This window comes from Toxorhynchites rutilus, chromosome 1 (genome assembly GCF_029784135.1).
Source record: "Toxorhynchites rutilus septentrionalis strain SRP chromosome 1, ASM2978413v1, whole genome shotgun sequence".
Classification (NCBI taxonomy): domain Eukaryota; kingdom Metazoa; phylum Arthropoda; class Insecta; order Diptera; family Culicidae; genus Toxorhynchites; species Toxorhynchites rutilus.
The window spans coordinates 184955445-184979969 of NC_073744.1; the positions used below are offsets into that span (position 1 = coordinate 184955445).

Consider the following 24525-nt stretch of genomic DNA (forward strand, 5'->3'; position numbering starts at 1 on the left):
AATCAATGTGTGCTCAATTCACGTTTTTATTGTGTAGGTCTCACTACTAACAATTTGTGTAATTGTGGTCCAGGATGTCATAATATCGAGTATGTTGTTTGGTTATGTAAAAATGCAATAAATGAATTCAAATGGCTGCTGATTTAGAAGATCGAAAGGGTATACCCACGTAAATCAGATGATTCAGGCTATAAAGTTATTACAAACAATGTTCCGGACAACGTGGTAACAAAGAAGATAATGTATTTTTTTGAATTTTTATTTGTTCATAAAATTAGTTACAATCATCTGTTTTAAGTCAAATATGCGCCGTTTTTTTCAAAACCACGAGTATTAAGTTTTCTAAATTGGAACCATTCCATAAAACAAGGCGCTTTTCAGGGCCATTAAACCTTCAAAAAAAGAGTTTAGGAAATACAGTTTAATGCTTTCTAAAACAATATCCAAAATAATAATAAAACACAAATTGATTTTTTCATAATTTGTTTGCCAGGATATGATGAGTATGTGAATTTGGCAGTTGTTCTGAGCTTATTGATTTTCACCAATTCTTAAATTGCTTCTAGATTGAAAGTACAGTAATTTACACTTATCTCGACATTTAGCTAATTGGACGGACCTGTAATGCGACATATTTAGTTGGACATTTTCGTAAACATAGAGTTCGGGGTCCAAATTATGACCCCACATTGAAAGTCGACACTGTACCACTGTCATCGCAAATGTTCAATTACAGGTTAAAATTATCTCCAATCCGATACTGAGTGGTGGTAATGCGATGTGCCATTGAATGTAATTTACTGTAAAATATGTCACAAGCTGGATGGGAAGAAATTTTCCAACTGTGAAAGCTGTGGCGAGTGGCAAATGCAATCGCTAAACAGAAAGGTTTAGCCGAACAAGATGGGGATAACGAGTGATAACAAAACAATAAACTCTTTAAATTGAAGATAATTTTGTGATCCTGAAAAGGACCCTTTTTAGCCTGCATGTGAATCCAACGAGCGAACAAATCGTAATGAATGTATTTTTTTTTGCCATCGCTCCCTTTTAACGCTCATTCGTTCGTCTCGTTGGACTCGCCCCTCTGGCTGAGTCTGCCGATTTGTCTCTATACTGTGAGCGTGTACCACTAAAGTACAAAACGCGCGGATCCGCTGAAATGTATATCATTCTCTTTCAAACCGTAAATCAGTGTGGTTGTACGGCATCGTTTCACATCGCATCGCATCACATCAACAAAGCAACACAAGCAGTAACGTGGACGTGTGGACGTGGCAAAGGAGGACAAGTTAAGGGAAAGGCAAAGTCTCACTCGAACCGTGCAGGTCTCCAGTTCCCTGTTGGTCGCATTCACTGATTGCTCCGCAAGGGTAACTAGGCCGAACGGATTGGTGCCGGAGCACCAGTATACCTAACAGCGATTATAGAGTTTCGGCCGTCGGAGTGCTCGAGTTGGCTTGCAAAGCTGCTCACGACAATCAGAAAACCCGCATCAAGAACAGAGCAGCTTCGGTTCGGCGCTCATCAAGGCAACAATTAGTTTCAGTGAGTGGCAAAGTGTTTCTCCGGCACGTCGCATTAAATGTAATTTACTGAACAACATGTCACAAGCTGGATGGGAAGAAATTTTCCAACTGTGAAAGCTGTGGCGAGTGGCAAACGCAATAGCTAAACAGGAAGGTTTAACCGAACAAGATGGGAATATCGAGTGATAACAAAAACACAACACCAAAGGTTCTTTTCAGAACCATCAACATATTCATAAAGAGTAAACAGTAAACTAATCCATTTTTCAGGTAGATAGGTTTCACGTAGGTCACGATTCACGTAGGAGAAGAAAATAAAACAATATATTTAAAATATATATTTAGCAAAAGCTGTCCCCTTTGTATAGTCCTACGTCACTCCGGTTATGTCCCCGACATTACCCACCCGTCTTTTTTTGCTTAAAACACGAACAGTGAATATAGTGAAAAAAGTAAACAATTTGACGGTTAAAATGAGTATGTTTTCGTTCGATTGCACTCACCACTCGCTTTCCTCTCCGATGGTAAGAGCAATCTTTTTGCCTAAATTGTGAGTTGATGCGTATAATAAAGTATTCTGCATTTATCGATTATAGGCATTTATCAGTTATTGTATTGTATGTTGCCCAATCAATTCGTGCTCAATTCATGTTCTTATCGTGTAGGTCCTGCTACTAATAATTTATGTAATTGTGGTCCAGGATGTCATAATATCGAACATGTGGTTTGGTTATGTAAAAATTGCAATTATTGAATTTAACTAGCTGCTGATTTAGGATATCGAAAGGGTATACTCACGCATATCAGTTTATGATAGCTTGAGTAGTCGCGATCTTAATATTATGCTCCCCCTATATGTCTTCCTAATAAACCCGCTTCACTTCCTCGAATGCACATGTCTATTCTCATTTCTATTTTCCATACATAAACAGAACATAGTACTCAATGAGATCAATTCACTACAGCAACCAGACGAACTCCCCAAGAGAGCACTCATGGCCATAGAATACTCAATATCATCGGGCTATAAAGTTATTTCAAACAATGTTCCGGACAATGTGGCGACGAAGGAGAAGGTGCTATTTTAATCTATAGTCACAGATTTATTTGACTTAGGCTTACATTTATGTAGATCTCAACCATTTAGACTTGCGTTTAAAAATGATACACGATTCATGTATATTTGTAAACATTTTTGAACAGAATGTGGTTCCGGATTGTACCACGTTATTTTATCTAACCCGTTAAAGGATACAAGTTCATACAGGAAACGTTTTTTTTTTCGGAGTTTCCATTTGATATATCAAAAAAGATAAAATTATAGATATTGGACAATTAAAAAAGTTGGTGGGTCTGAGCCTAGGGGCACGGACGGGATCTTGACATAGAACTGTGATTGTGTGTAGTAATTGATTTTAAATTGAGTTTTTCATTGTTCTAAATCTGTATTTTTTCTCTTTTGATACATCAAATGGATGCCCTGGAAAACCCGTTTCCTGTATGTACTTGTATCCTTTAAACGGGTTAGATGACATAACGTGGTAGAATTCGGTACCGCATTCTGTTCAAAAATGTACACATAAATACCATTTAAGCCATTACTACCCTTTTCTTCTGTTAATTCAATCATTCAGAAGAAGACAAAGAGTCATCATGTAGCATTTGTAAACACAAGTATAAATAGTTAAGACCAACATAAATGTAAGCCTGAGTCAAATCAATCTATGACTACAAAAATATATTATATTAGGCTGTCAGTCCTGCGGTATTTCCGCGAGGTGTCGTTGTAAGCGCGTAGTTCTAGTTGTATTCATTGTATCGAGTCATACTATAGCTTGTTGGAAAGGTATTTTTGCGCTATAATAAAGTCCTTGACAGTGTTTTGTTTGATTAAGTCGTTCGTGAGTTATAGTGTCGCAATTATGGAGCAAAATAAAGAGAAAATCTGACATATTTTACAGTACTACTATGACAAAGGCAAAAATGCATCTCAAGCTGCCAATAAAATTTGTGCAGTTTATGAACCCGATACAGTTTCCATTTCCACCGCACATCGATGGTTTCAACGTTTTCGTTCTGGTGTAGAGGTCGTCGAAGATGCGCCACGCTCCGGAAGGCCTGTCGTCGAAAATTGCGACAAAATCGCTGAATTAGCCGAGAAAGACCGGCATAGTAGCAGCCGTAGCATCGGCCAAGAGCTGGGGATAAGTCATCAAACCGTTATTAACCATTTGAAGAAGCTTGGATTCACAAAGAAGCTCGATGTATGGGTGCCACACACGTTGACGCAAAAAAACATCTTTGACCGTATCGACGCATGGGAATCGCTGCTGAATCGCAACAAAATCGACCCGTTTCTAAAGCGGATGGTGACTGGCGATGAAAAGTGGGTCACTCACTACAACGTGAAGCGCAAACGGTCGTGGTCGAAGCCCGCTGAAGCGGCTCAGACGGTGGCCAAGCCCTCATTAACGGCCAGGAAGGTTCTGCTGTGTGTTTGGTGGGATTGTCAAGGAATAATCCATTATGAGCTGCTTCCCTATGGCCAAACGCTCAATTCGGATCTGTACTGCCAACAACTGGACCGCTTGAAGGTAGCACTCATGAAGAAGAGGCCATCTTTGATAAACAGAGGCCGCATTGTCTTCCATGAGGACAACGCCAGGCCACACACTTCTTTGGTGACGCGCCAGAAGCTCCGGGAGCTCGGATGGGAGGTTCTTTTGCATCCGCCGTATAGTCCGGACCATGCACCAAGTGACTACCACCTGTTTTTGGTAGGTAGTCAGAAGTTAGCCACAAAAGAGGCCTGTGAAAATTGGCTATCCGAGTTTTTTGCCAATAAGGAAGCGAGCTTCTATAACAGGGGTATTATGAAGTTGGCATCTTGTTGGAACAAGTCATCGAATAAAACGGCGCATATTTGACTTAAAACAGATAATTGTAACTAATTTTATGAACAAATGAAAATTCAAAAAAAATACCGCAGGACTTTTTTGACAGTCTAATAGATAAAAATAGCATTATCTTCTTTGTTACCACGTTGTCCGGAACATTGTTTGTAATAACTTTATAGCCTGAATCATCTGATTTACGTGGGTATACCCTTTCGATCTTCTAAATCAGCAGCCATTTGAATTCATTTATTGCATTTTTACATAACCAAACAACATACTCGATATTATGACATCCTGGACCACAATTACACAAATTGTTAGTAGTGAGACCTACACAATAAAAACGTGAATTGAGCACACATTGATTGGACAACAATATAATATAAAATTAATGCTTATTATCGGTAAATGGAGAATAATTCATTTTATGCATCAACTCACATTATGAACTTACGCCCGAATATAGGCAAAAATATTGCTTGTTGCGTCGGGGAGGAAGCGAGTGGATAGTGCAATCGGAAGAAAACATACCCAATTAAATCGTCAAATTGTGAACTCAAATACAATTACTTCACACAATCACAGTCCTATGTCAAGATCCCGTCCGTGCCCCTAGGCTCAGACCCATCGACTTTTTATTTATGAAAATTGAAATAAATCGTTTCATATAATATATGAAGTCATTTTTAACACAACTGCTACCATATATAATTTTTCGCTTACACTTGTGCTAAATTTTTCACAATACACGATCGGCCATCGATATGAAATTTCACGAAGCAACATTAAAGTTCCAAATTTAAATTTAATTTGCTAGAATTAATCGTATCACTCACCTTGCTTGCAATACAAAAATGCCCTCGACTTGCATATATTTGCCATGCCGATTTCCGCCAGGCAGCTTGGTTTTGATGTCTCTGTTAGGGACCCGCCGCGTGTGTTGTCAATTTCGACCAATCATAAGTGGGTATTTCCGTTAGGATAGGGGTTGAGATTTTTCAATTGTTCGATAGTTAGTTTCATGACGTATATTATTTTCTTCAATATAAAAAATTATTATGGAGTGCCCAAATCGATTGACGCATAGATTTCATCAATCCATCATGGAATGACTGAGCAAAAAGCGTTTGAAATTGGACAATTTTCACGATGTACTCGATTTTCGATTTTCAATTTGTACCCCAATATGTTCCCGAAAGACGTAATCCTACATCAAAAAAACGAGAGAGGGAAGGAAAGAGAGGGAGAGAGACAGGTTGAGGGAACGAGAGAGAAGAAACAGAGAAAAAAGATAAGACGCGAGAGTATGAAAGAGAGAGAGAAAGAGAAGTAAAAAGAGAGAAAAAGATTGAAAGAAGAAAAGAGAGAGATAGGTATAGAGAAAGAAAAAGATATAAGAAGACAGAGATAGAGTTAAAGTAAAGACGTTTTCAACTTTTACAGCTCATTCGCCTTAGCCTGAGGGATATTCCATTAGTCAGAATGCAACAATATTTCAACAATCAAATGGAAATCACAGAGCGGGTTATTTATTTTGCCTCTTGCTCGATACAGTGTGCAATCGAAGAAAATCGTGTAAGCTAACTCTGTACTCCCGTGGTCGAGTGGTTAGTGTCACAACTAACATGCCGGGGGTTCGGGTTCGATTTCCGTTCTGATCGGGGGGATTTTTCGTCAATGAAATTTCCTCCGACTTGCACTGTGGTCCAGGGCTACCATATCTACAGAATAATCTGTATTTCTATAGATTTTTTTAGACTTTTAGAAACCAAGAATCTGTAGATACAGATTACAGATTTTTTTGGTTTTATACAGAATATTCAGATTTTTTTTTAAATAACGTTCCAATAATAAGTATGACTTGATGTTAATGTTTTATCCCATATCACCTATTTTTCATATAGCCTTTGAATTTGTTTAATTCTAATGCAAACATTTGCGGTACCGGTTAGCGTAACAATAAATAAATAACACTGTTTATCTTTTCCCTACTAAAACACAGATAAAGACAATGTAAAATTCAAAAGTGCGCTCATACTGTCGTACGTTTTGCCTTGAGATTTTTTTAAGAATTTAAAATATCTTGAAGAACCATCGAACCGTTTTGACGCAGGATTACGTTTTCGGGCAGCATATGGGTAGTACATATATAAAAATTATCAAATTGTAAGTTCGTTATGCTCAGATATTTAGTGATATATTCATCATGTTTTAGAACCAACCGATTTAAACACTCTCTAATAATCTATTGCAATACAATTATAAAAATCTCTATAGTCAATATGTTAAACTAGCGTGGAAAATAGAGCTTCGAATTTCCCATGAATTTGTGTAGACCGCAAGACGTTTTCCAAACATGGACTAAAAAATTGCTCTAGTCTTGAAAAACACATTGCGGTCTAGATATGTATGGTTATCTTTCGCACAGCTCAAAGTGAAAAGAAGGGATTAACTCAGCTCAAAAAATATTGAAGCTCAAACCACTCGAAATCCTGAATTCGAACAGTTTTTGAACTGTTGCTTTTCAATTCATTACAACCATAAAATTTTTGTACTGGAAATATATTATAATGAAGGTTATTGCGTTGCGCTTTGTAAATAATCATGCCTTGCTAACTGAATAAATTCCATTAAACCTCAATAAAGCATTGTATTTTTACTACAGTATATATGTTTCTTGGCTTTACGTGAATACAATTAACATCGTCTAATCAATAATAACTATGTCTACCCATGATACAAAAGCTAAACTTATACTTCGAAATAGGACTTGTAAATTTAATACAGATTTTTTGAGAAAAAATTAAGATAAAAAGATTTTTTCAGGTCAAAAACACAGATTTTATTATGGCAACCCTGCTATGGTCACGCGTATTCTAGAGCTTGCCACTCAGAATGCATTCAAGGCGTGTTATTACTCTGTTGGATGTACTTCGCACCAAGCGTTTATCGTTGATCCAATGGTCCACGTTGAATCCGACGACGATACGTTTCAGCCAGGGTTGCCACATTTAAATCTGTGAAATTTTCTGAAAAAATCTGTACATCTGTATTTTTAGCCAAAAAATCTGTATCGGGAAGTTAGAGGAAAAAAAAATGAAAATAAGAGTTTATTTTCACTTTGAACTTATTTTTCTTATTGATGGGTTGTTAAAGTCGTGTCAATACAATAAAATAAATCATAGGAAAGTTTTTTGCCTCTAAATTGTACCATGTTTTCAGATGGTTTTGTTGTACTTTGCCTTCAAATTTTCCTTCAACTTCAACTTTGACGCTCCTCCTTGAGCCGATACATGGTTCCTCACTCTCAAAATAAAGTCCATAATTGTGTGAACCAACCGATTTCCGAACTTTGTTCTGTTGGCACTGTAAAGCAAAAATGTTCGCTCAACACTTGCTGATGAATGTCAGCAAATATCTTTTTTTTCAGTTCATTTATTTGTAAGGCATAACCTTTGGGGAGCCGCAAAAAATCTCTTACAAACGACCTTAGCAATGGATACGGAAACTTCCCATCACGCCTTTTGATATCCAACTGCAAGGAGCCAATCACTCAATTTTGCCCCATGGAATTATTATTTATATTCGACTTGAGTAGCCTAAATTCAGAACCCAAGCCCTTTCTATTACCTGTTTCAACGAATTGAGGAAATTGTAGCATCAAATCATTAAGGTTTGGTAGCTTGACGAAATTTTGAGGGTTTATCGAGGCTGCAACTATATTTCACCAGTTCAATATAGAAGTCAGGACAAATCAATTCAAAGATCAACTTCTTAGCTGCATCCAATCCTTTTTCAGCTTCTTCTGCATCGATACCAACGCAAACATCCTTAGAAAGTCTTCAAAATCTTTCACATCAAGGTCAGCATCAACGAATCGTTGCACGTAGCTCTCCAAGCATAAGTTACCCAAAATGATCAATAATAACAGTCTTCTCTCATTATAAAGTTCGCAAAATTGAGAACTTTCTGATTGAAAGGAGTGATTGACATTATTGATGAGCGGTAGAACAAAGTTTGGGAACAGTATAATCGGTTTAGTCATAGGATCGTTTAAATGAGTCAATATACGATTAGCAAATTGATTATGGTCATACATAACTCGGAACGAAAAAACTTTAAGCTCTTCAAATCGCTCCAGAATTCGCTTAACCTTCAACGAAAGCCATCTCGTTGCGTTGCGTCCAACTTTTTAATAAATCAAGGTATCTATGTATGCACTGTAACAAATTTAATATTTAACATTGAATTTAAAAAAAAACAGGAAGTGGGTTATATCTATGGTATAACCGCAAGGGTGACGTAGGACTATCGTTGATTTAGAGATCATTTGTTTGAAGTTGAATCTGAATTCATTCTGAATGAATGAATATTTGGGGGACTTCGAAAACGAGAGCGTTACGTTGGAGGCACAAGGTTTTATGCATCCAATATTGGATACGGAAATATCCTACTGATGGGGAAGAATAATCTTCAGAAGCTATCCTGTTAATTGCGATTGATTGAAAAATCACAAAACCAAATGTATTTGGTCACATTTGGATAAAAAACATTAAAATAAACTCTTTCACATGAATGTAATTTTAATTTCCCAGAGGAACTGGCAGATTATTTTCAGTAACGATTAGATATTTCCGCATTTTCCTCGATACTGGAAGCCCACCAGTGGTTAATGCTAACTCGATAACCATCTGTTAATAGCACTTGCTTGAAACATATTTGGTCACAGTGTTACATGGATAGAAAACATTCAAATAAACTCTTTCACATGAATGTATTTTTAAATTCCCAGAGGAACTGGCAGATTATTTTCCGGATCTTTCTCGATGCTGAATGGCATCCAAACGGAAAGAATTCCGTGCGTGTATGTGTGTGTGTGTGTAGCGGCTGCTTCGATGGTCACCTTCTCTTCTCCTGAAGGATAGGCTTCTCTGTGTTCCCTCACAGTTTCAAACAAACTGCTTGCGTTTCAGGGCAGATCTCGATCCTTCGCCGACCTCACCCTCAGCAACGATGTTGTCTTGTCGATGTCCTCAAGAAAAATGAATGCGTCTCACCACCAGAATATCGCTTAAGTATGCTTTTTGTGCGTGATTGAATCGAGAGTAGGCGTGGTTTACGATGGCAATTTGGAAGGCAAACTAGAGGGGAATGAACTCTCTGAGCTCGGAACTTTCGGCGACTGAGCAATAATCGATTGCGGGCGCATACAATATTGGATTCGGAAATATCCTACTGATGGGGAAGAATAATCTTCAGAAGCTATCCTGTTAATTGCGATTGATTGAAAAATCACAAAACCAAATGTATTTGGTCACAGTGTTACATGGATAGAAAACATTAAAATAAACTCTTTCACATGAATGTATTTATAAATTCCCAGAGGAACTGGCAGATTATTTTCAGTAACGATTAGATATTTCCACATTTTCCTCGATACTGGAAGCCCACCAGTGGTTAATACTAACTCGATAACCACCTGTTAATAGCACTTGATTGAAACATATTTGGTCACAGTGTTACATGGATAGAAAACCTTCAAATAAACTCTTTCACATGAATGTATTTTTAAATTCCCAGAGGAACTGGCAGATTATTTTCAGGCAATGATTAGATCTTTCCGGAACTTTCTCGATGCTGAATGGCATCCAAACGGAAAGAATTCTGCGCGTGTATGTGTCGATCCTTCGCCGTCCACCTCCTCCAGCACGTTAGGCAACGATGTTGTCTTGTCGATGTCCTCACGAAAAATGAATGTGTCTCAGAAAAAGGAAGGTCTTGTATTTATAGAGACTTTAAACTTTTGCAGTTCATTCGTCTCTAGCCTTGAGAAAGGCCCTTTGAAAACTCTACTCTACTCTATTACTCTACTCCAGCGCTACCACCTCCGCCCTCTTGCCTTGAGAAAGGCACTGGATCCCTCGCCGTCCAGCTCGTCCAGCAACGATGTTGTCCAGTCGGTGTCCACACAAAGAAAGAATGTGTCTCACCACCAGAATATCGCTTAAGTATGCTTTTTGTGTGTGATTGAATCGAGAGAAGGTGTGGTTCACGATGGCAATTTGGAAGGCAAACTAGAGGGGAATGAACTCTCTGAGCTAGGAACTTTCGGCGACTGAGCAATAATCGATTGCGGGCGCATACAATATTGGATACGGAAATATCCTACTGATGGGGAAGAATAATCTTCAGAAGCTATCCTGTTAATTGCGATTGATTGAAAAATCACAAAACCAAATGTATTTGGTCACAGTGTTACATGGATAGAAAACATTCAAATAAACTCTTTCACATGAATGTATTTTTAAATTCCCAGAGGAACTGGCAGATTATTTTCCAGAAATGATTAGATCTTTCCGGATCTTTCTCGATGCTGAATGGCATCCAAACGGAAAGAATTCCGCGCGTGTATGTGTGTGTGTGTAGCGGCTGCTTCGAAATCTTCCCGGGGAGCCGTTTGTGGCATCACTCTCCTCCTGATGGATTCCCTTCTGGCCTAGGGTGCACAAACAGGCTCTTGGTGATACCGTTCATCCGCTCTTTCATGATAAACGAAGAGCTTCACCACAACAGCGACAACAAGCTCCAATCGCTGTTCAATTAGAACTGAGTGGATTTCCGAGCGGCGCTCGCTTATATACCGATTGGTGATTTCAATAGCCTGTTTTGAAAGCAATTTTAAGACTATTGAAACAAGTTTTTGGATCAAAAAGTAACAAGTATAGAACGCGTAGACATTTTATCTTTCGAATGAAGTGTTTATAATACCATTTCGTTCAGTTGTTTAGGAGCTATTAACGCTCAAAATCTCGGTCTCCGGCGTAACGCTTTCGTTTTCGAAACTTTGATTTTACACCCCGGTATAGAAATGAAAGACGTAGTCCTACGTCAAAATTGGCAAAAAATCTGTAAAATACAGGATATTCTGTATATGTGGCAACCCTGATTTCAGCAAATTGGTTGAAGTTGAGTTTACTTCAATTCGCTGACACGAAAAGAATTGAGTCTTGAAGTCTTGGGATCCGAAAGGATCCCAAGATGGAGGAAATTTCTGGTACCAATGATTTTTTCAGATACGTAGATGTTCAGCTCCGCTATAATATCAGGGTAGTCTATATCACCAACCATCACTTTAGCTGCTAACATTATCCGGCTTAGTTTTTGTCGGAGTTCGAGGGGTTTCAAGAGCTAGTAGCTGATAGCTATTCTCGTAGGGTGGACGACCCACTGTTTCCTATAATGAAACGATTACATTTTTGTGAGTGAATTGAATATTTATGTAGCGCGATCAAAATTATGTCTGAAATATTGACAGTAAAGGTCCCCTTAACATACATCAACAAACATTTTTTTTACTGTTTTAGTCGACCCAAGAAACCCAGGCCAATCACCTCAGCATTTGCTTAGGTATAGGAGAAGTGTGTAATACGCACCCCCTAAGCGAGAATGGATTTATCTTGACCGTGCTCTTAAAATTTATGGTAACAACTACGTCAGTACGTAGATTAGTTAACCCTCAGTCAGCTGTAATCGTTCTGTATTTTAGATACTGAATAACAAAAGTGCTACGAATTTTATTTTGTAAGGCGCCCAAATTCTAAATTCCCAATCATACGGTGTTAAATGGCTCAGCAGAAGTATAATATGCCCATGAGTTGTTTCTCTCAGAGACTAGAAAGCTCAGAGAAACAGCTTGTATGAATGAGAGATTCCATCAATCTATTCCTTTCATGCCCACCAGCGAAGAGAAGAAACCGTTTCTCCGGTGAGCGTGTTCTCCCAGTATTCGTGCATCCGCGCTCTTGTTTTCCTGCATTCTCTGAGCACATAATATAGATGCCAGATGTGAAGACATGTTTTCGTTGTCAAGACATTTAATTTTGTGAAAACAGACTGAGGTCATTTCGAAGTATGTGAAAACAACTGTTTGTGTGATTTATCGAACATTATTTAGAAATATCGTGATGGTTTGCTCATTTTTGTTCATTATGATTACATTTGAAGACATTTATTTGTGCCATGCAGAGATATTTGAAAAAATCATCTGGCATTCTTCACATACAAGCTATTGCTCTCGTGAGAATGTTTACGGCCGAAAGCGAGCAAATTGCCCCGATCGAGGGTATGCCATACTGCCCGATGGTAAGCTGATGCGGAAAATATCAAATTGAGAAGGAAATGAATCCTTTCTTACCATTTTCTTCATCTGAGATATTCACTGGGAACTCGACTCAATAAATATGACCCACAGTTATCGCCTCTGAATCGGTTTCAAGCAACAAAAACCTTATAGAAATGATGTAGAAAATTACATCGAAAATTGCTTCCAAAGAAAATTATTTTTCTTATTTTTTAAAGCATGTTACAAATGTTAAACACTTACATGGTAGGATTCTATCAATGACTAGCACGATTGCCTATATTCATTGCATTTCTATTCTTGCTGGTGTACGAGAAAATCAGACGGGTCAAATTGCCCGGCAGGCGCGTTTTAGACACATCTCCTGTATGTCCTGCATCTGGTACCATCCCTTGGAGACCACAAACATTTCCGGGGTTGAGAGCATAAAACACTCTTACTCCCGAAAACCACGAAGTATCTTGAATAGCTTTGCTCGCCACGGTGAGATAAAACTGGCATTGGTCGTATTCCCAGCATTTCTGGGGTGGATGCTGTTTTGGTGGGTTGGTGGAACTCACCTCCCGCCCCCACGCCACAGACGGCGTTCGACTGAAAAGTTCAACAGTCTGATTATAACCCCGAAATTATGACATTTGTTTACCTTTCACCGGCGGTGGTTACAAAGCGGGAGGACTTTAATCCCTCCCAACAGTGAAGGGCAACCAGCCGGTGGTGACGGCGGCGGCGGCGGGTGAAGATTGAGTGCCTCATACAAAGAGATTTAATACCGAAGCTGAGTGACAGAAACAAAGTATTTTTTTCCGCGGCGACGGAAAAACAAAACACCCAAGCATGAGAAATTAATCCTTTTCCCTCCCTCATATTATGCGTTTTTGTTTTTGTTTTTGCAGCCGAAAGTTAACCGACGCCAGCGACGTCTGTGTCGGGAATTGGCACCACACCACCCCACACACATTGAGGAACCACTGCATTATTGTTATTGTTATACAGAGTGTTGTGTTGCGCGCCCATGTGTCACAGTCCCGAAGGCAGCGCGCGTTCGTCGGAAGTCTGAAGTGTGGTGTCGCATCGTATTGTTGTGAAGCAGCAGAAGAAGCATGGATTTGTTCCATAGCTTGCATGTGCTTTCAGTGCAGTTCGGTGTGTGACGGGTGCGAGAAGCGGGTTTGAGAGTTCTCAGTAAACGAAAAAAAGCAAATGCAACAGCAGCAGTAGCAGCAAACGGAAGGTGTGCTTTCGAGGAAAAGTGTGATTCGATTGAAGGTGAAAAAAAGTGATTTGAATTTTTGTTTCATCTTTTCGTTGGGAAGAAAAAAAAAGTGGAAAAAGTGTTGAGATGTGCAAAGCAGAGACAGTGCCGTGGAGCAGAAGTAGTCGCCTTTGGATGTGAGGTTATGTTTGGAAACCGGTGCGGCGGCTTCCTTTTGTTTGGAGAAGTTGTCAGAATTGTTTGTTTTTGGTGAATAGAACAATAACCAGTATTCGACGGAACCGAGTGTTATTATTCCTGTGCGACTGGAACTGATCCGCTGCCGACAGCTTGGGAACCTTTGGACGGTAAGTTTGCCGCATTGTTATTCCCTTATGACGGGATTTCACACGCATTTTCAACACGTTTCACCCGTCAACAATAAGACAGCAGAATTAGATTTCTCCTTCAAACAAGTTTAACTACCCAAGATCAGAATGTGATGCGTCATTCGCAACATAGTTTCGGCCAACAACTTCCACACAATGCAAATTGTATCGATTCCCCTCGGATATTGCATCACGAAAAGCGTGACTGGTGCCAATCTGGAACGAAACAAAACCGCTCCGAAAGCAATTGTCGTGACACGGTATATATTAGTACCCCAATAGTATTCTCAGGCCAAACTTTCCGAAGAAGTTGACAACTTTTCACCCGTTTTCCCCACAGGGGAGAGCAAATTGACAAACAACAGCGGAACGGAACGGATCGCAATCAGACACAAAGCAAGTGAACCCCACTGTGGGGCGGGAAGCGCGGGAGGACAGAGACTCGCTCGCTTGTGAATATTCATGCGGGCATGTCAGGCAACATATTAAAAATAGGACAGCTTATCGTCTGCCACCACTGCCTCGGGTCTCAGGTGTTTTGCGAATCCGGAGCTGTGCGGGGTTCATGTGCAAGTGCACATGAAGTGTATACAGGAATGCTCGGCATTAGCGCGCACCCACAGGACTCGATGTACACACCGACATTGACACTTTGGATGGGGCTTCAATCTACCCCGGCTGTCGTTGTTTGGATATCTTCGATCGGTGCTGTGTCGAGCAACAGCAGACTCGGGGAAAAAAAGAACAGTACACTCCTGGAGCATATGGTACCATGTGCTCGAGCTCGACGGGAACGCGTGTGTGTGTGTGTGTGTGTGTGTGTGTGTGTGTGTCTGTTAGGTCACTCGGGCTTAAACCCGTGGTCACGCGAAGTGCCCATCATTTGCACATATGCAGGCCCCGGCCTCTGTGAGAAAAACGTGAACGGAAAATCAGTTTTGCGTGAGCGTCTTTTGAACAGCGTGCGCGCTAATGTTTCCTTCCATCCCTTCCGGCTATAATTAGACTGGTGCTGCTGGTGGTGGCTGGTTTTGGGTCTAATTTGTTGCGCATTATGCCCGTTTATCCTTGCGAACCGCTTTGTTGTCTCTCGATCAGGATGTGGTTGGTCGGACGGTTGCCTCGAGTGGAAATATAATTAAAAGACTGCGTTGAAAAGAAAGTCACGTTATCAGAAAGAAGGCCTTCGGAAAAAAGTATTGCACGTAAAAGCTAAAGTTGTAGTCGATCAGCACTTGGAATGATAAAATCAGTTGTATCTGAAGGTTTTATTGCACTTTTAGAAACAAAACCATCAATAAATTATTAAATTATTATTAAAATACTACAGTGTCGGACAATAGAATAGGACCACAGCTCAATCCAAAACAGAAAGTGACAAAACTTTGAGAAAAAAATTTCCATTTAAGTGCATCAAACCATTTACAAATTGTAAATTCCGTTCTTCGAAGAAATTAAAATCATCCGTAGTTAAACCAATTGTCCTTTATTTAAAAATGCGTTTTAAGCATACTTACTGACTAAAATAACGCGACATAAAATAGGACCGCTCCTCCATGTTTGAATGTTTTATTTGTATACTGGGGCATATACGCACAGCCGAGTGGGCGATGGACCCGGAAAAGGAGAAACTATGGAGAAATGTGCTGTGGTCGGATGAGACCAAAGTGAACCTCATCGGCTCGGACGGAAAGAGTTGGGTCCATCGCCCACTCGGCTGTGCGTATATGCCCCAGTATACAAATAAAACATTCAAACATGGAGGAGCGGTCCTATTTTATGTCGCGTTATTTTAGTCAGTAAGTATGCTTAAAACGCATTTTTAAATAAAGGACAATTGGTTTAACTACGGATGATTTTAATTTCTTCGAAGAATGGAATTTACAATTTGTAAATGGTTTGATGCACTTAAATGGAATTTTTTTTCTCAAAGTTTTGTCACTTTCTGTTTTGGATTGAGCTGTGGTCCTATTCTATTGTCCGACACTGTAGCTTACTGACGAACTAGCTGACGAACTTCGTCCCGTCCAAAATAGTTTTTTCGATTTGAATACTTTCAAACATCCACGTTTTCTTACTAAGTGAACGTTAGTGAGTACAATCACTGAACTCTTCATTGATTGATTACCCTTTGACCCTTTACAATTTCCTTTTAATATAAATTGTCTAGTACTTCTACAAAAATTCGTCCTTATAATATAAAATTATTTTCAGACACAATTCTCGTTCAAGATTCTTTAAGCATTTGGATATAACATGTTTCTCCGTTGCATGGAATACATGTTTGATACAGAGAAGATTACAAAATAAAGACAGCTCAAATCGGACCATTCCTTCCTCGGGTTTAGGGCACATCAACACATTTGGCTTTGAATTTTTGTTTATATAGATAGAAGATATAGGAATGCGTTATTCCGTCTGAAAATCCTTTTCCACTTTCGAACAAAAATCAATTTCGTTAGGACTAACAACACTTAGCTAATTGTAGAACATATGGAAATTCAATTTTCCGAATTTTCTGATTTTTCTCTCCGCTATATTGATCTACGGGAAGAGACGAATACAACGAAATATAGATGACTCAAATTGAACCATTCCTTCCTCGGGTTTTGCACTTACCAACACATTTGGCCTTCCATTTTTATTTATAAATGTAAGAAATGGAAATGCGTTATTTTGTCTGAAAATCCATTTCCATTTAGGAACAAAGATCAGTTTCGATAGCGCAAATATCGAATGGACTAACAACGCTTATTATGATGTAATTTTCGAACATGTGGGAATTCAATTTTCCGAATTTTTCGACCTTCCTCCAGAGTTTTCCGAAAATTTTCCGATTTTTCTCTCCACTATATTGATCTACGGGAAGAGACGAATACAACAAAATAAAGAAGGCCAAAATCGGACCATCCCTTCTTCAGGTTTTCCGCTTACCAACAGATTTTGCCTTACATTTTTATTTATATAAATATAAGATATGGAAATGCGTTATTTCGCCTGAAAATCCATTTCCACTTATGAACAAAGATCAATTTCGATAGCGCAAACATCGAGTGGACTAACAACGCTTATTATGATGTAATTTTCGAACATGTGGGAATTCAATTTTCCGATCTTCCTTCAGGATTTTCCGATTTTTCTCTCCACTATATTGACGGGAAGAGAGAATACAACAAAATACAGGAGGCTAAAATTGGACCATCCCTTCTTCGGGTTTTCCGCTTACCAACAGATTTTGCCTTACATTTTTATTTATATAGATAGATATAAGATATGGAAATGCGTTATTTCACCTGAAAATCTACTTACGAACAAAGATCAATTTCGATAGCCCAAACATCGAATGGACTAACAACGCTTATTATGATGTAATTTTCGAACATGTGGGAATTCAATTTTCCGAATTTTTCGACCTTCCTCCAGAGTTTTCCGAAAATTTTCCGATTTTTCTCTCCACTATATTGATCTACGAGAAGAGACGAATACAACAAAATAAAGAAGGCCAAAATCGGACCATCCCTTCTTCAGGTTTTCCGCTTACCAACAGATTTTGCCTTACATTTTTATTTATATAAATATAAGATATGGAAATGCGTTATTTCGCCTGAAAATCCATTTCCACTTACGAACAAAGATCAATTTCGATAGCGCAAACATCGAGTGGACTAACAACGCTTATTATGATGTAATTTTCGAACATGTGGAATTCAATTTTCCGAATTTTCCGACCTTCCTTTGAGGTTTTCCGAAAATTTTCCGGTTTTTCTCTCCACTATAATGATCTACGGGAAAAGACGAATACAACAAAATAAAGAAGGCTAAAATCGGACCATTCCTTCTTCAAGTTTTCCGCTTACCAACAGATTTTGCCTTCCATTTTTATTTATATAGATTATTATATTTTGAATACTCCGTCTATTTTCATTCGCTGGTTATGGAGGTGTCTAATATTAGTATGAACAAGCCTGAGAACCATGGCGGCCCTATGGTTAATGATAGGAACGGAAGATAACCACCTCGATTGGATGAATCCCGAAGTAAACAGTGAAAAGCTAGTAGTTTTGCTGATGGTTTCATAGAATAGTTAGTTTACTATAAATGTTTCAACACTGGACGATATTTGCAAAATGCTGGCACCAAATGTGTTATGGAAAAAGCTCAAAAATTACAGGCTATGGATATGGTCTTAATTAATAGTATTAATTCTACTAGAGTCATCCTGAGCTTTGTGCAAAACTGATCTGAGTTCATTGAAATTATATAAATTACTACTGGATTATCACCATTATAAGTCCTGTCAAGTGAAAGAATTCGGAAGACCTGAGTGAGAAGCCAGAAATGATGATGTCCACGAGAACCAGAAGGTTCGGAGCAATAAGTAGCTTACCAATTACGGCGCTCGGGTTCTTCCTTCTTAGTTCTAACGTTTCCATTCCCATCAATTGGCGTCCATCCTAGTGGAGCGATAAATTGTCCGGGTTATTTCATGACAAGTCCCGAAGCTGAAGTATCACAATTTTACGCTGAATGACTTGTATCGGAACGATTTCGGTACTGTAAAACGAGTCCTAGATCATTGAACGCGCCCCAAGAGTAGGACGAACCAGATTGACGCACGTTGTGTGGGAATCTTCAAGCTCCTTCGTTACCTCCCCAATGGATTCGTTGCCTCCGCGATTATTTCTACATGATGGTTTCTGAACGATTTGAGTCCAACGTAATTTCAAGGTCACGCACCGTCTGTATACGACTTGAGGTGGTTTTCATGCGATAGAAGCTGATGACGGGGCACCTTAGAATGCTGAGAGTCATATTGTTGGCACGGCATCACGATACAAACTTGTCCAGTAACACCTAATGCTGTCGGCAATCGTCTCCATTATAAGTCTATTTCAGAGATAAGATTCAACAAATTGAAATTTTCTCGACATATCAAATTAAAACCAATTAGCTGGCACAAAAAAATTCTAGAAAAAATACTACATTCGCATAGAAGTTGGATTTTTTTCGTAATTATTGATTGTACAGGGTAACTTCGATATAACGTACATTTCACTTCCAAAATTGTTCGTTAGAGTACGTTATATTGAAGTTCCTCTGTATTCGTGTTTTAGAGTTTACATGATCTCGATGATTTTCAACATAGCATTCAAAAATCAGAGATGTGTTTTTTTTCAGTTATCATTTTTCAAAGTGGTTCAATGGTTCGGAAAATCATTTTTGGATTCTAGTCGCATAAACCTAATCTAATCGCATAGGAATGGTGAACGAGGACGGGAAATATGTTAAATTTGAGAAATCAGTACAGAAAAATTTGAAAAAAAAACATCTCTGATTTTATTAATTTTTCAGACCATCGGTTAACTTTGAAAAATCATTTGACTCAAAAACTAAAAAGAACACGTCTCTGATTTTTGGATATGCTATGTAAAAAAACAGGAAGTGGGTTATATCTATGGTATAACCGCAAGGGTGACGTAGGACTATCGTTGATTTAGAAATCTTTCGTTTGAAGTTTAATCTAAATCCATTCTGAATGAATGAATAAATGAATATTTGGGGGACTTCGAAAACGAGAGCGTTACGTTGGAGGCACAAGGTTTTATGCATCCAATATAGGATACGAAAAACCTTGTTCTGAAGAATAATCTTCAGAAGCTTTCCTGCTAACTGTACTTGATTGACAAATCACAAACCCAAATGTATTATATGGATATTTTATGGATAGAAAACATTAAAATAAACTCTTTCGCTTGAATGTAATTTTCAATTCAAAGGGGAACTGGCAGATTATTTTCTAGCAACGATTAGATATTTCCATATTTTCCTCGATACTGGAAGCCCACCAGTGGTTAATGCTAATTCGATAACCACCTGTTAATAGCACTTGATTGAAACATATTTGGTCACAGTATTACATGGATAGAAAACATTCAAATAAACTCTTTCACATGAATGTATTTTTAAATTCCTAGAGGAACTGGCAGATTATTTTCCAGCAATGATTAGATCTTTCCGGAACTTTCTCGATGCTGAATGGCATCCAAACGGAAAGAATTCTGCGCGTGTATGTGTCGATCCTTCGCCGTCCACCTCCTCCAGCACGTTAGGCAACGATGTTGTCTTGTCGATGTCCTCACGAAAAATGAATGTGTCTCACCACCAGAATATCGCTTAAGTATGCTTTTTGTGTGTGATTGAATCGTCAGAAGGTGTGGTTTACGATGGCAATTTGGAAGGCAAACTAGAGGGGAATGAACTCTCTGAGCTCGGAACTTTCGGCGACTGAGCAATAATCGATTGCGTACGCATAAAATATTGGATACTATATCCTACCATTTCATTCAGTTGTTTAGGAGCTATTAACGCTCAAAATCTCGGTCTCCGGCGTAACGCTTTCGTTTTCGAAACTTTGATTTTACACCCCGGTATAGAAATGAAAGACGTAGTCCTACGTCAAAAACTTCCAAGAAAAAATATTAAAATATATATGCATGGTCCCGAGACCATGTGAATTATGTAAAACAAATACAATCAAAAGTTACTAAAAGAAAATCAATTTTTGTACAAATGCAATATTTTTTCATGCCAGACTAGCTTATTGACTTTAATTTGATATGTGGATCATCCTAATCGGTCCACTAGTTGTGAGTTGTGAAAGTGAGAAAGAGGAAAAGAAAAATAGATAGAAAGTGAGAGAGATGAAGAAATAGAGAGATAGAGAATATTTCTAAAGAGAGAGAAATATGTCTGAGAGAGAGAAAATATGTCTTAGAGAGAGAGAGAAAATATGTCTAAGAGAGATAGAGAAAATAAGTCTGAGAAAGCGAAAGAAAATATGTCTGTAAGCGAGAGAGAAAATATGTCAGAGAGAGAGAGAAAATATGTCAGAGAGAGAGAGAAAATATGTCTCAGAGAGAGAGAGAAAATATGTCTCAGAGAGAGAGAGAAAATATGTCTCAGAGAGAGAGAAAATATGTCTAAGAGATAGAGAAAATATGTCAGAGAGTGAGAAAATATGTCTGAGAGAGAAAAAATATGTCTGAGAGAGAAAGAAAATATGTCTGAGAGAAAAAGAAAATATGTCTGAGAAAGTGAGAGAAAATATGTCTGAGAAAGCGTCGACAGCAACTGCTTTCAGCTCTCACCGCTGAAAATACCTTCTTCATATCTAGTTAGGAATGCGTTGCATTTTAACATCACTTGCATCCCGGAAACAATGCTCGAATTCACGAAAATTAATTGATCGATCGGAAAAAGTCACCAAAAGCCATTCACGGTTTATTGGTCATCTAGCTATTGAACAGATGGCAGCGGCAACGAGACTTTCCAAATGGTCCTTCTCAAAGTCGAGTGTTTGAATTTGTTTCCCAAAATGTCCTATCAAGAATTTACACTGAACGACTTGTATCGGATCGATTGGTTTCTGAACGATTAGAGTCCAAAGTAATTTCAAGGTCACTCACCGTCTGTATACCCCTTGAGGTGGTCCTCATGCGATAGAAGCTGATGACGTGGCCAAATTGTCCTTTTTTCAAGGCTGGAAGCGAATGAGCAAAGGAAGTATGAAAGTCTGAAAAAGCCTCTGTAATTCAAAACATCATCATTATGGCGTATTACTCTTCCAGCAAAATATATATATATATATATATATATATATATATATATATAAAAATTCATTCGCTTTTGATTTCTCCGAATACTATTTTAGAATGCATCAACATTTTTAAAATACCTCTTCAACCACCAAGGCTCTGGAAAGGATCAATGGATTTGCGTGGTTTTGTAGAAACTGTTGAAGATGGGTGATTCAAGATTCATTCTTGTTCTCACGAGAGCAACACATGAAATTTATGTCGGTATTGCCAATGCAGGTAGTACACTCAGTGTGCATCGTGAATATCCTTCTCGTGCTAGACATATTGCGGCCCGAAGTAACATATTTGGTCCCCCATCACTGTTATCCATTTGATTACTCAAGAAATCAACAATTCGTACGTGTGATTCAGCTTTACTTCTGTTCGTCAGTGCAAGATCAAATAACATTTTGTTAATTGTGATAGATGCGTAGAAATATTTTCTATCAATTGACATTCACACATTCTTCCGATCTATGAGGAATAGTCGAGATAAGCATTCGAAATATTTTTTTTACCTTCTACACCACCCACCCCCCCATACATTCCGGTAAGACGTAGTCTCACGTCAAAACTTACCCCCCAGTAGAGATGCAGAAATGATGTGTTGCAAAAATACAGAAGCACTCTCCATCGGACGACATGAAAATCGACGCGGTGCCTCCACCGAAAGAAATTGGACCACTGTGTGCGATATCTATATTCCATTCTTCCTTTGTATCGAGCGAACAGCTGTGCGTGACATCAGCATTGAGACTGCTTTCCGCTAGCTAGAGCGAAACAGTGACTTTAAAATTTATTTATTCTTCTGTAGCTTTAAAAAGGCCAATTTGGAAAGCTAAACTAATCTCGTGGCCTTGAGTACGTCTAACAAGGCTTGAAATGAACATCTAAGCAGTGATCATGTAGCGAGAAAACAAAAGATTCCGAACGCTCATAGCTCGACTATTTCTTGACATCTTGAGATGTTTGCATCAATCAAGTGGAGCAGATTTCAACGAATTGTTCTCTCCAATGGTCCGTCACGTCACCTTCAGAACGCCGTTGATAGTCGCACGCCAACGAAACAAGATGGTAAATCATGCCGATATATGAACTGCTTATTTATGTGATGATTTGAAAGAAGAGGTTCACATTAAGCACCCACTTGGGTATATAACGGAAGATTCTGATCGTGTATTGTAGCTCAAGGGAGATCCGGATGGACTATGCAATCCGGACGCATGTGGAACAAGATGATCGGCGGTGAACTGCAGCAAATGGGTTTATGAAGTTCGCCAATCATCTCCAGCAATCATACCAGTAGGCCAGCTTAACATTGGAAAATGTGTGTTGATGGTAGTGATAGGCATGAGCAAGCTTGACGTTAAGGCTTGATAGAAACGAAAAAGCAAAAAAAAAATGGGTGGGTTAAATCTATGATATAACCGCAAGGTTGACGTGGGACTGCCGTTGGTTTAGTTCGTTTGTATTGATTGAATTATTGATTAAAAGAAACAATTTTCGAATTCAAATGGATTTGAACAAACGCCATATAATGTGAGGCACCTTGGTTTTGATGGCTGTGTTAGGGAACATACTCCGATGGGAACAAAAAGACGGGTGGGTAATGTCGGGGACATAACCGGAGTGACGTAGGACTATACAAAGGGTACAGCTTTCATTCAGGAGTTGAACTGAGACGAACTCTACGATCTGTCGAGAAATAAACGAGCTACAAGCGTTCTGAAAAACCAACAGTAAATACAGGGACGGATGACCTTCGGATTAAAGTCCTTTCAAATAAGAACAGATCAGCAGGAAATACATAGCTCATCATGTTGCTCCTTAGTTATGTTTCTATACAATGCAGATGTAACGTCAGTCAATTTTCAACATCAGTTATCAACTAAAGAAAGCAGTTCTTGTTACCGAGAAAATTCGTTAATGCCATCATGCATACAATGTGTTGTCATCTGAAGCCACTTTTAATTCGGAAACTATACATGGGTTTGTGAAAACTGAATGATCAATTTAAAAAACCTCAACCACCAATAAGTTCAAGAACAAGCATAAACAAAAAAAAACAGTTTATATTATATGTCATATTATGTCACTTTAGAATGCATTGGTATTGTGAAAAACTTTTAATAACTCTTCTTTGAATGGTTTAATGGCCCTGAAAAGCGCCGTGTTTTACGGTGGCTGGTTTTGCCACCAAAGCAGTCTGTATAAACAAACTTTTTCTTTCTTCTGCCTGCTGCCGTTTTGCGATTGCGTTTGCCACTCGCTGAAACTAGTTAATGCCACCGAACCAAATGGGCTCTGTTCTGCATGCGGGTTTTCTTATTGACGTGAGCAGCTTTGCAAGCCAACTCGAGCACTCCGGCGGCCAAAATTCTATAACCGCTATTAGGTATACTGGTGCTCCGGCACCAATCCGTTGATGCGAAGCGATGTTAAACAATGCCGTACAACCACACTGGTTTACGGTTTGAAGTAAGGAAGGTCTTGTATTATAGAGACTTTAAACTTTTGCAGTTCATTCGTCTCTAGCCTTGAGGAAGGCCCTTTGAAAACTCTACTCTACTCTTCTACTCTACTCCAGCGCCACCACCTCCGCCCTCCTGCCTTGAGAAAGGCACTCGATCCCTCGCCGTCCACCTCGTCCAGCAACGATGTTGTCCAGTCGGTGTCCACACAAAGAATGGTGACGGTTTGAAAGAAAATGAGATATTTTTTTGGGATCCGCGCGTTTTATA

General features: G+C 38.9%; 1 protein-coding gene across 6 annotated transcripts in view; it reads left to right on the forward strand.

Moving 5' to 3' along the window:
• LOC129763536 (Ca(2+)/calmodulin-responsive adenylate cyclase) overlaps window positions 1-24525 on the forward strand; it is a 154527-nt gene that overhangs the window by 14814 nt on the left and 115188 nt on the right. For all 6 annotated transcript variants that reach the window (XM_055762701.1, XM_055762707.1, XM_055762708.1 and 3 more), the window contains exon 2: window positions 13460-14126. The gene's annotated coding sequence lies outside the window, so the exon portion shown is untranslated. The remainder of the gene's footprint in view (window positions 1-13459; window positions 14127-24525) is intronic.